The sequence below is a fragment of the Heterodontus francisci genome, chromosome 13, assembly GCF_036365525.1.
Source record: "Heterodontus francisci isolate sHetFra1 chromosome 13, sHetFra1.hap1, whole genome shotgun sequence".
Classification (NCBI taxonomy): domain Eukaryota; kingdom Metazoa; phylum Chordata; class Chondrichthyes; order Heterodontiformes; family Heterodontidae; genus Heterodontus; species Heterodontus francisci.
The window spans coordinates 105,883,832-105,897,275 of NC_090383.1; the positions used below are offsets into that span (position 1 = coordinate 105,883,832).

At 42.5% G+C, this 13,444-nt stretch overlaps 1 protein-coding gene across 6 annotated transcripts in view; it reads left to right on the forward strand.

The window, feature by feature from the left end:
• ltbp1 (latent transforming growth factor beta binding protein 1) overlaps positions 1 to 13,444 on the forward strand; it is a 368,337-nt gene that overhangs the window by 139,990 nt on the left and 214,903 nt on the right. The window lies entirely within an intron of this gene.

Consider the following 13,444-nt stretch of genomic DNA (forward strand, 5'->3'; position numbering starts at 1 on the left):
TATTGAATTTTTAACAATTGATGTCAAAGAAATGTATCTTTAAAAATGTAAATTCAGATGATGGGCTTGAAGTCCTTTAAAAATGGCGCCGGCGTCTGCGCGGTGGTCCCAGATGCTGTTGCTGGGGACGGAGCGGCGTCCCCTCTCCGTCATCAGGGGCGGCCGTTCCGTCCCTCCATTTAAATGAGCCCCCGTGCGAAATATCGCAAGGCCTCAGCAGCGCACAAGTCGCGCGTGCGTTTTGCCTTCTTTCAAGAATGGCGGTGAGCGCATAAAATTCAGCCCATTAACTCTGTTTCTCTCTTTACAGATACCTGACCTACTGAGTATTTCCAGCGTTTTGTCATTTAACCTCTGTTTTTTCAGACCGTGAAAGTTGGATAAGTGTACTCTGCAGAGATTCTTGCTGGGAATTTGCTTTGGGTTTTTTTCTGGCTCTCAGTGTAACTTTGCCAGAAATGGTGTAAGATGACATTAAGCTGTGCTGATGAGAGTCACATCAATTAATGCATCTGTCGAGTGTGTTTGTTTTAATACTGATATTGCTTTCTATGTTTTCTTCAGCTGAATGGGTCTGACTGCCAGTCGATCCAAACTACACATTTAATCATACTAAATTTAAGAGTTAGTGGATGCGTCAGCCCAGTAGATACATCAACAGAAAGCATTAGAATTTTAAAAAGCTTCCATGATATTGTCTTCTCTTTATCGGGGGCACCTATCCAAGGCATCTATGGCACTGGACTGATGAGCTTGCACTCTCTTAGTTGATGCATTTCATTTTGTTAATCGAGCCATGGCATAAAACCTCTACACAGCTCATCAAATATCAGTGTTCAACAGGGAACTGCTTTGACGGGCAAAGGGTATTTTTCAGGAAAAGTATGTCTTCAATTTCCTTCTCTTAATTGTCGAACATTTTACACAACTGCAGGGATTGATTGCTTCCTGCATGTAACATAAGGTCAACCACTAAGTTGGAGTGGAGGTATAATAGCACGGAATCTCCTAGTCAGTAGTAGGGCGATCAAATTCCGCCCATCATCACTATGTAAGCTTTGATTGTTTTTGTTTCATTTGAAGAAGTCAACCTTAGACTGTGGGCTGTTCACTTTAATATTGCTTTCACTAAGTGAACACTGTGTTCATTGAGCGCATTGTCATAACCGGTTGAAAGGCATAATTCCTGCATTGATTCACTGTGTGTGCAGTAAAATATAAGAAGGAATAAACAAAGGCCACACTGTCATTTAACTTATTCCATTATGCGCTAGACATCTGCATTAATGATGATAATGTCCATTGTGATGACCGCCACAGGTCAACAGACCTGTTGCTTTCCAGTAGTGTTTTGTTAGACTGTTGTTATTTCCAGTTTCAATGCCCTGGTCTACGATTTTCATTCAATTTAAAGAACTTTCATATTTCCATGTAATCTGTGCGCTGTTTTTAGTTACAGTTATTGTGCTACTTGCGTGTCCATTGGGCTTGGTGTTTTTGGGGTGCATCAGTGTAAAAGTGGCGATATAGTTCAGGAGGTTAGTCAGCACAGCTCTTAAGGTTGTATTTGGAACTGATCTCCCTTTGAGTACTAGATAGAGCTGCATGCCATTGACTGTGGTCTTTATTTGAACATAAGGCACACTAAACAATTGAGATGGGTTTTATGCACAGAGCATTGGCCTAGAAATTGGGCGGTGAACATTTTTGCGCCCCTCCGTGTCTGAATAGTGAGGCTTGAGGCTCTCTAGCTATTGGATTTGGGTAAAGGGAGCCTGTCCTTACCAACATGGCAGGTGGCACATTTCCATTTGGATACATGCACACGTTTCCTTCTCGTCATATGGGGGTGTTAGTCGTCTGAGTAGTACCTGATAAACGGGCACTGTGCAGACCAATGTCTTTTTCATGTGAACAATGTGGCCAATTGTGGTTTCTCTACTTGCCATAAGAGGAGATTCTCAGCTTTGTTTTTTTTTTCTTACAATTCCAACTGCAAAGCTTTCATTCTTACATTCAGTATATCTGCCGGCAGATGTGATGACTTTGATGACATTCACTTCTTACTCATCCATCTTTTAACAGAAGAAGCAAAATATTTATTTCCTGAATTAATTCCCCTAAATGATGCCGGTGAGGAATGCACTATCGCACATGATGTGCTTTCATGTGGGCCACTGTTAAGTGGATTTAAAATGGTCAAAGTGACAGCAGGTCGTTAGTGGTTATGTTATTACCACTTCACTTCTCACGAGTATCTGAGCACAACATGCTGTGCAGTGCAGAGCGAACCTAAATTGTTGGAAAAACAAAGACTTTTCACTGTAGGTAACTTTTCAAGTTGCAGTTTCACTTAATAACAGGCCAGTCGATATGAGAACATTCAAAGCAGTAATTTTTTTGCAAAATATAATGCCCCTGGATTAAGTGAGGAGTGGAAGGTATTACATTATGGTATTTTTCTCAGCATAGAATCATAGAAATTGCAACACAGCCAGGCTGACGATTTGGTCCATTGTGCCAGTCTTAATGTTAGTTTCTATACCAGAGCTATCTATTCCTATTCCCCTGCCCTTTTCTCAGAACTACTTAAATTTCTTTTTGAATATTTATCCAATTCTCTTCTAAGTGTTGGCATAGCCCTACGTCAGTAGCCACTCTGTGTTCTAATAGCCCTGCAAGTGAGAGAAAATTCTTGTAATTTCCCCTTTCATTCATCCAGTGCCAATCGTGAATTTCTGCCCCTTTGTTACTGATTCCCTCTTACAAATCTTGTTTTGAAAACCTCTTATCAAATCCCCTTTTAACCTCCTCTGTGTGCAAACTGATTTTTTGTCTGAATAATTTAAGAATACTTCTCTGCAATCTCCCAGTCACAGTTAGGCTGCAGGAGAGGGTAAGCTAACCCATGTCTTGTACCAGCTAGTCCCTGTCACAAGACTAGGATAGCTGGGTCAAAAGCTGCTTTGAAGAACAATCAAAACCAAGGGGGAAAACATGACTTGTAGAAACAGAGGGAGAAATATATTTTAAAATCGACGGGTCAATGGGATTGGTTTTGCGGTACGGTGATTCACATGTACTAACCCGTGGTGTTACAGATTTGGGTTTGTAGTTTCGATTTCCTGTGCTGTCATTTTCGAGATGGACCTGTGTCGTCAGTACCTAGTAGATATCAGATTGAATCAGACGGGAGCCTCATTAATTTAGCCAGTCACAGTCCTATGAATACAGTGTCTCTTGAGTGTGTGCCCAAAACACAGGGGGTCAAATTTGATTGAGGTGGGCAATCAGAACAAAGTCATCACATCTGCTGTCAGATATACTGAAGCCAATTGAGCAAAATTTCAAACGAGTCATTTAAAGGGTGGGAGATGCAATGCCTCCCGTCCAAGTTGAATTTCACCCCCATAACTTGACACCAATCGGCAGTGTCACTCAGAAGCCTCTGGGTGTGCTGGCATTCGGTGACAGAAGTGGGGAGAAAGCCTCCTGTCCTTTCAGCCTTGCCGTTCCTATCTTGCTAAGCTCTGGCTAAGGGTTGGGGAGCTGCTTGGCTGGTACTGTGTTCTGTCTGCAGTTCAAGCCACTTTCCATTGCTGTAGGTGTCACTGGCTGCTGCCAAATCCCTGCCTACAGCCCACACCAGCTGAGTCATAATCCATCCTACAGTTCAGCTGCAGACTCTCAGACGGTGGGAGAGGAACTTGACACTTCCTGTCTACCCTCTGATTTATATTCACCCACAGAATGAAAAGTAGGACAACCTTGTCTCCTTGTTTATGAGTATAATTGGAGCAAACTGATTCCAATCCATCAAATCCAGTGCCAGAGCTAGGCTGCAGAATTCACTACCACCACTGTTTAAAATGCCCTGAATCGTATATTTTCTGATTAAGACCTAATGCACGATATTCAACATTTTTGGCTGCTGTTAGGCTAGCACTTTCACATCAGTACAAAGTACATTTGGATGTTCCTCCACATGAAAGTGGCAGGAAACACTTGGACCACAACAGGGGTCTGAAGCTGAGAGTTGTGTTATCACGTCTGATACATGGGTAGCCTCACACCACTTAGGTTTTACACCTTCCGCATTATAATTCCAGGCAAGTTTCAAAAGCCCCCAGACAGTTCATTAGACCTCTTGGGAACTTCCTAAACTTCGTATAGAATCCCTTTAATGTTAGGAGAAAGCTGACGTCCCTATCAGCTGTCTCTCCATATTAATAGAGGTGAATTTCCCCGCAATTTTCCTGCTCAACGTAACATTGGAGGAGGATCCGCAGAAACCCAGGAAAATTGGCATTTGATGTTTCTCCGATGTTTTATGTTGTGGACATCAGCTGCACTCAGTATGGATAGAGGACGGAATTTCCAAAATTTCACAGAATGTCTTCACTTTTGAAACAGTTTCTGCTGACAAATTTATAGTGTGTTTTCCATATAGCTTCCCCTATTTGAAGGTTTCTAGGGTGCCTATTCTGTACATCAGCTAAAAAGGGAGAGTAAGCGACTGAATATCTCTGTGATCTCTGTAGAGAATAGTGAAGCTAATCAAATCTGGCACTCCTGGCGCTTCTCCCCGCTCTCATAAGAAGATAAGAAATAGGAGCAGGAGTAGGCCATTCAGCCCCCTCAAGCCTGCTCCGCCATTCAATAAGATCATGGCTGATCTGATTGTGGTCTTAACTCCACTTTCCTGCTGGCCCCCCATAACCCTTGACTCCCATATAGATCAAAAATTGTCTAACTCAGCCTTGAATATATTCCAAAGATTAACGACCCTCTGAGAGAAGAAATTCCTCCTCATCTCCGTCTTAAAAAGGAGACCTCTTATTTTGAAGCTGTGCCCCCGAGTTCTAGATTCCCCCACAAGGGGAAATATCCTCTCAGCATCTACCCTGTTAAGGCCCCTCAGAATCTTATATGTTTCAATAAGATCACCTCTCATTCTTCTAAACTCGAATGAGTATAGGCCCAATCTGCTCAACCTTTTCTCATAAGATAACCCCTTCGTCCCAGCTAACGTAGAAATTGCTGGGGGGTGTTGGGAGGGAAATGATGTTTGGTGACAGTCCCTTGAACTCCATTACTTGACATGATTTTGAGAAATGTTAGACAGATCGTGTGAGTTACAGGAGCTAGAACAATTGACAGAAAGATTTTCTGTTCATTTTCCTGGGCCGGCAAGGTACCTAGTTAGCAGGCCAGTCGTGAGACTGTGAGGAACGAACATTCACCAGTAAAGCAACCTAAAATACAGAGGCCAAAGTATTCGGGTAAAAAGGGCAGAAAATGCTGAAAAACTCATCAGGTCTGGCTGCATTTGTGGAGAGAGAAAGAGAGTTAATATTTCCGGTTGATGACCTTTCATCAGAACACCTTTCAGCTTCTCTCTCCACAGAGGCTGCCAGACCTGCTCCCTATTTCCCGCATTTTCTGTTTTTATTTCGGATTTCCAGCATCTGCAGTATTTTGTTTTTGCAAATATGTAAATATTGCCTCCGGTCTTTGCAGTATTGCCTGCTCAATGATGTAGCTTTGAATGGCCAGTTGCTGTCTAGGGCAAGGGTCCTGATTTGTCCAGCCGATGCACTGCCTGGCAGTATCACTCAGCTTTTCACTTTTACAGAATTCCTCCCTTCATTAATCCTCGACTTTGAGTCTTTTCTCCACCACCGTTTTCTCAAGGAAATTCTTTTATGTTGATGTCCTGTGAAATCTATTTTAATGACTGGGAGATGCTCTCAACTTGTTGAACAGAACTGGGATTATTTCCAAAGGAGAAAGGCTGTGCGTCTGTGTATAATTTACCAATTCAGTGGCAGAATAATGTAGCAAGCGTTTGTGTGTCGGAAGGCTTGTGGGAAGGTTACCATGACAACATAATTGGTGCGTGCTTTTAAGAAACTGTTAGGTTATCTGTCTTTTCACAAGTGCTGCGTAATTCCTTTCATCTTTCTCCCAAAATGCTACTTAGCAACCTAAAAATTTAATCGAGTTAATGTTAATTTTTCACCGCTTTATAATAAAATTATGTGTAGGTCGAAGATTTTTAAAAAAATCACAAGCAGCTTAGTTTGCAGTATTACTTGAGCTTTGGTAAAATGAATGCTAACTCGATGCCTCCAATTACTCTTTTTAATATAGCAAATATTTTTTGTAGTTAGGATCCTCTGCTCTAAGATGATGTCTTCTCAATTGTGTAATGGGAGCTTTTCCAGCATTTTCAAATTGTGAGGCAAAAAAAATGAACGTAGCTTCGAAGTGACAGTAAAAGATATGAGCGGATCTTTCTGGGCAACACCATCATCATTCTGCTTGTGTTGTTGCAGTGCATAACATAGTAACCAATTGACACCATCCAATTCCATTTTGGGCTTTAGCCTCCAGATTTCTTTGTTGCAAGTGGACTTCAGCTGCATCTGTTGTCGATGTGTTTACAGCTTCTCTTGGTCAACCTCCAGCTCTTTTTCCTAGTGGCTTCCATTTCCATATTTGGAAGGGAGATAAAATTAGGCCGTGTCCACTTACTGGCCTGAGTTCGCTCCATTTCCACCCGGCACCATTTCACTTTGACAGCTTTCAAGTTGGCCGATGCTCCTGCTACAGGCAGGCCGGAGCCTACTTTAAAGTCATGGCATGATGACATCATCGATGCTGTGATGTGATGTTAATGACCAATGGGGGCGTGGCCCATCCGCTGTCAAAATCAACAGGAGAACCACGCAGCAGGTGCTGACTGGTCAGTATGGACTAAAGTAAGTGTAAAAAATAAATTTGCTGGGAATTCCTTGGGGACCAGGAAGAACAGGAGTGCTCACTCACAAGGAGTCCTTGAGCCTCCCCAGCCCCGGCCTTGCCTCTCCCTCCCACTGCCTGCATCATCTGCTATAACTCTTACCCAGTGCTCGTGTTATTCTGAGGACCGTCCCTAATGTTCCCAGCTCGATTTTCTGCTCCCAGTCACTAGGCCTGATGCCAATACTCCCGGTTTCAGGAGGAAGTTTGCCATACATTATCTAAATGAGACCCGAGAGTTAAAACTGCCCAGGTCCTCATGCTGAGCTCCCTGTGGCGGGAGGTTCCCTCCTGCCCGCACCACCACCTGTCCCGGACATGCGCTCCACCCCCCACCCCCCTACTGTTAAATTCATAGCCCAGGTCACTAATTTGTACACTAGTCCATGCAATAACCGATCTGACGTGAGATGAATAGCTCATCATAAGAGCAAGCATATTGGAAAATAACATAGGGGACAAGAAGCAGCCCTGTCTGATATTAGGTGTTCCATTGAACCAAATGGATAGCTCAATGCCTGTTCGCATTGCACACTGTGCTTCTTGATACAGGAACTTGATGATTATAATGACTGTCGAGCCAACTCATACACTTCGAGAATCTGCCTCAGTGAACTGCTGTCGACAATATCAAATATCTTCTGAAAGTCAGTGAAATCCAGCATCACTGGCGACTGTCACAGTCCTTTTTACTCAGTGATATTACAAAGAATAAAGAGCTGTTCAGTGCAAGTTCTATTCTAGAGAAAACCAGCTTGCTCTTCTCATAGTCTCCTATCAATGGCAGCAGCCCTAATCCTGTTGAGGATGATGGTGTAGAAGAATTTGCCAGGAGTAGAGAGTAATATAATATCACGTCAGTTGTTACAATCATTTCTGCCTTGTTTCTTAGGAATCTTATGATTAGTTTTGTCCAAACCTTTGGTACAACTTCTTTGTCCCACACTGTACTAAATATACACAGACAGTAATCAAGATCTCATCTCCACTTGTTTTTGAGTAATTCTGTATATATTTTTATCCACTCTGCTCGTGTGATGCTAACTATAGCCCAGGCTGCCAGTGCCACACTGCCTGGATAAAGGAAGAGGGTTGTGTGTAGGCTGAGCAAACCTGCTGTGCTTGCTACAGAAACAGAAGGCGTCACTCACATATTCAGCACCCTAGAGTGGCTTGAAGTCCCTTATTGAATTGTGTCAGCTGTGGTACAGAAGGCTATGTCCCCACTCCAGACACTTGAGCACAAAAATCTAAGCTGACGCTGCAGTGCTATACTGAGTGAGTGCAGTACTGGCAGAGGTGGTGTCTTTCAGAGGAGGCGGTAAAATGAGGCCCCATCTGCTCTCTTGGGTAGATGTAAAAGATCCCGTGGCACTACATTGAAGAAGAGCAGGACGTTCTCCCCAGTGTCCTGGCCAATATTTATCCTTCAATTAACGTCTCTAGAAAAGACAGATTATCTGGCCGTTATCACATTGCTGTTTGTGGGAGCTTGCTGTGCACAACTTGGCTGCTGTGTTTCTTACATTACAACAGTGGTTACGCTTCAAAAGTACTTCACTGGCTGTAAAGTACTTTGGGACGTCCTGAGGTTGTGAAAGGCGCTATATAAATGCAAGTCTTTCTTTTTTGTTTGATGGACAACAGTTAAACCCTGAAACAGCAGGAAGCTGGTGCCCTGAAGAGCCCTCTGCTCAAGTTCCCTCAAAGCTTTGGGTTGGTTACTGTAATGTTACAACTGTGCATTGAGCCAATAAAGTGGCGCAAGCTGAAAATGAGATGAACAAGTACTCTATTGAGATATTGGGCAGTAGAGAATGCTGTTGGCCAGCAATTGATTCCGCAAACCCCAAGCAATTTAGAACAGGCAGGGTGACTGCCAAAGTCTTCTTTTAGCAGACATGTTTTTTCAAGTTGCTGCCATTGTAGTATGTCCAGCTTGTTCTCCCCTGTGTACAGTCTGGATCGAGTATAACGGCAGTAACTTTTCCATCCGCGCTTGGCGCTCCCTCAGGCAAAACGGCGGACATACATAACTTAGTTTGATCTGCATTTATTGAATCCTGAGCACATTGCTTTACAAATAAAGTTGAACAAAATTCACTCCTCACTGCTCTAGTGTGGAGTGCATAGCACAGACTGGTGGTGGATGGGGTGGGGAGGGAGGGCGGGCTTGGCAAAGGGCAAAGGGACAAAGAGAGTGGTGGAGACAGATGTTTCTTTGAAGGGTCCCCAAAGAGATATGGAGCCTTTCTGAGAGAGGAAGGGACAGACAGACAGATCCTATTGATTAGGGGGTATAAGGAAGAGTAAGAGAGACATTGTTCTGTGTCTGTAGATGGGCAATTCTGTCTCTGCTTGGATGGTAGAAAATAGTTATTGTTGGAGCTTAATCAGCTGACGCTATAATACAGCACAATCTTTGACTCACTGAGTGATGTCATGGAAGATCCATTAATATTGGATGCATTCTTTTTTTAAAAAAAAATCAAATGTAATAAATAATAGGTACAAAGGAATGAATTCAAGGCTTTAGTCTAAACTCAGAATTGAGAGTTACAACTAGCTTGGTCTTTCACTCACAGTTCATGACATCATCCAGATCCTCTGTCAAATTAATGTCTAATAATCATTCCTGGCTGTCCATCATTCTCTTTATATACTGTTTTGTACAGTTCATGGCGCAGGCGATTTCATCGGCTAGGCCGCACTAACTGTTCATTATGATACGTGGCTGTAATGACTGTTGCCGCATGTTTTCTGTTTCATGTTAGGAAAAATACGCTGATGAAATCAGAAGGACCAGCCAATTTGGGAAATGTGCTCTTTTTCAACATAAAACACATTGGAAATTTTGTTTCAGCCATCGGTAGACTTGACAAATCCATGAGTGAGGCAATAGGAGTAGATTAAGAACTTATGCTGTGCTGTTTTCAATCTCGTAAAGTTGACCTAGGAATGTTGGGTGTTACCAATACTTAATCTCTGATGTGGTAGAATTTCTGATGTAATGCACCTTATTTATGACCCCTGTCTAACAGGAGAACCACATACAACAGTCATTCTATGACATACCTCTCATTATAGCACAGAGGTAGGGAATGAGGTCTTCAGTGGTGAAGTGAGGTCCACTGTACATATCCTTTAGTTAAACAAATAGCAATGGTGAGAACGTCAGGAGTAAGTAGGACCCTATTGAGGACATCTGTGTTTTATTTTGTACAATAGTCGTAATGTATGTGTTAGCCCATTTATTGCTGTGAAATTGTGTTGTGCGGTATTGGTAAAAGAAGTTAACACACTCATACCTCATATAGCACAGCATGGTTTTGACCCAACTGATTAATACTTGGTAGCAGCTGAAATTCCTAAGCGTTTAGCTGAATATTCCGCAAAAAAGCCCAAAATATCTAGTTCATCCATTGGGTGTCAATGCACTTGTGTGCATGGGAATTTAGTTCTACCAAGTGTTATGTTCAGGTGAGGAGGGGTCAAAGGGCTCCCATCTTTTCCTTTTCCTTGTTTGATCACAACGGATTTATTCTTTTAAGTGGATATACTTGCCAATTCAGTGAGTATTTAACTGTTTACGCACTGTGAACATAAAAAGAACCAGTCGGACAGGCTTTCTCAAGTTTAACAAAGGAAAAGGTTAACTTTATTGCACTTAAACCGATCTAAGTAAAAATAATATAATACTCTCCAACTTTCACACATACACATATATTACAGAGTGAGGAAGGATAGATTGGTCAAATTACAGTCCAGAGAAATAAAAGGAGTATACAGTCTGTGGAGGTTGGTGACTCTACTGGCTTCAGGCTGAATTTGGTGGTCGTGCAACTTTCCTTCAGTGGTCCTGAGGCTTCTGGTTTGAAGACATGGATGCTGATTTAGTGATTCTCTGGGAGACAGCAATGCAGCTGAATTCCTTCAAGAGAGATCTCTGTTCTTTCCGGAAAGTTCTCTACTCTCAGTAGCTCTCCTGTCAGGCTTAGATCATTAAGTACATTGAGCATCGATCGGTGAACAGACTAACACAATCAAGTGTAGATCATTTAAACCACTGAACACTACAGACTGCAGAGGGAATATGCCTCAGTGCTTATGGTCAGCAGACAGAGTTTGAAGCTTGCAAGTTTTGCGTGGTTCATCTCTACCAGTTTAATATTCAGGTTTTTAGCTGATGGATTTTAAAAAAATCATCATTTAACCTAGCATGTTGTCATGACTCAAGTTTATGAATACATTTTGTATTTTTAAAGGTGAAATCAATTAGACGCCTGTAGGTTATAGTGTTAAACCAATCACCATACTGCTGAATGTTTGACAGAGTGGTGTTGACAGTTTCCATTGGGGTCCTTGGAATAGGACCAGCTTCTCAGCTAAGGAGATTCATATGAATCTGGAATGTTAGTATAGGAATAAAATGGAAAGGGTAGAAATTAGCGGGGAAGAATTACAAAAATGAAGGGCTACATTTTTCGGGGGAGGCTGACACCGCTCCAGCCCCCAGTCCTATTTGAGGGTGTTGGCGCATCTCCAAGAGCTGCCAGCCCAATCAGAGGGCTGACAGCTCAGCAGCGCTAGCGATGGCCATGGAGCATGGAGCGTCCATCAAGGAGAACCACCTCCAAGAACCCACTGGGAGGCTATCAGGTTAACCACACGTCTCCACACGTGGCGGTAGTCCCTCCATACAAAGGCAAAATTGGGCCATTAAGTGGCTCAGCGCCGCTAAGGTTTCCACCGCTGGCAATATGCAATGGCAATGGGAAGAGATTGGCTACCCCACCATATTGCCAGCCATCCCACCTCCAAGCCTGTCTCCCATGGGCCAGGAAAATTCAGCCTGAAATGTGTACACTTTACATTTAGTCTAAAGTTTTTCTAATGTCGGTACTTTTGTATGCCGATGGAATAAAAGATTTCAGTATGGTTAAAGTACTCTGGTGTCCCTTCATGACTGAGAATATTAGGAGAGCGAAGATGGCCGTTGGTTAATTGCATTGTGTCCAGACCCAAACTGACCATTTTCCATCTTTAATCAACCCTAGCCCCGTATATCCGACCACAGTTTGTTGAATCAAAAACTGGTCTAATTCCTTTTTGAATACTTCAGCTAAGTCAGGATCCACTGCACTTAACTGTGAGGATGTTATTCATTTTTTCAGCTTAGTTTTCTGGTCTCTGGTTCTCCTACTGTGGTTTTGCATAAGACATCTGCTCCAACCAGAATATTGAATCCTTTCATTATTTTAAAAACTTAAATTTCATCCTCCACTTAACTTAATTCTTTCACTGCAAGATTTAGATTAAACCCTTCAACATTTCTTTATAGCTCAATATTATTTTTGCCTTTCTCTGAAACCTTTAAGTTACCTTTTATTGAGTATGATGATTGAAATAAGCACAAATTGGGGTGCGTAGTGCCTGTTTTCCAGGTGCTCTGTCCTCCTCAGTTCCTAAAATATGTGCTCCCTAGTTTCGAGTCCAATGTGTTTGAGGCTGTTAATATACGGCCTTGGATTTACGTTCAGTAGGTTCAGTTATATTTCCCAACACTTCATTTGGCCTTGCAGCTGCTGCTATGCATTGTAATGGCCATCTCAGTGTGGACCAACTATTCAAACTAAACTTTTGTCCTGACTCGTCTTATTTAATGATAGAACCTCCATTTGGAATCCATCTTCTCATTTTTAATACTCATGTGCATTCGCTCAGTGTTATCTCTCTGCTCTAAACATCTTGCTTTCCCACAAAATTAGACCCACTCAAAAATTTGGAAGTATTGGTGAACTTGTATACTCGTCTGGAATATCCCCGAGGAATTTTCCCTGATGTGTCGCCTTAACTTTGGCGGGAAACCTGGAGAAACGGGGCAAACAGATGTTTATGCAGCTTCTCTGGGATCTCCGCTGAACTTACAGTGGAAGATCAGGTGGCACAGTGGCGCAGTGGTTAGCACTGCAGCCTCACAGCTCCAGCAACCTGGGTTTGGTTCTGGGTACTGCCTCTGTGGAGTTTGCAAGTTCTCCCTGTGACCGTATGGGTTTCCGCCAGGTGCTCTGGTTTTCTCCCACAGCCAAAGACTTGCAGGTTGGTAAGTAAATTGGCCATTGTAAATTGCCCCTAGTGTAGGTAGGTGGTAGGAGAATTGAGGGAAGGTAGGGAATATGGGATTAATGTTGGATTAGTATAAATGGGTGGTTGATGGTCAGCACAGACTCAGTGGGCCGAAGGGCCTGTTTCAGTGCTCTATGACTCTAGGGAAATCCAACCCACTATATTTTTGATGCATCCATTGATTATTAATAGTGTGAAGAGTAGAAGCTGTAGAACTGAGCCCTGGATTATTCCAATGTTTCTAGTTATCCAACTATTTCTACTCAAATAATACTACTACCATTGACCTCTACTCTTTGTTTCCCTTTATGTACCCTCCGCTAGTTTTGGTATCTATTAATACAATGTAGAAACTATTGAATAATGATCCATGGTTATGTGTTTTCTAATGATACTACGTAACAGAAAAAAAAACATAAATAGGATGCCCTTTGGGCGGTTTCACTCAGAGCAACTGCATGTAGTATCAGTCACTCAAGAGCCACTGCTGTGCTGCCTAATTACTTAGCAAGAT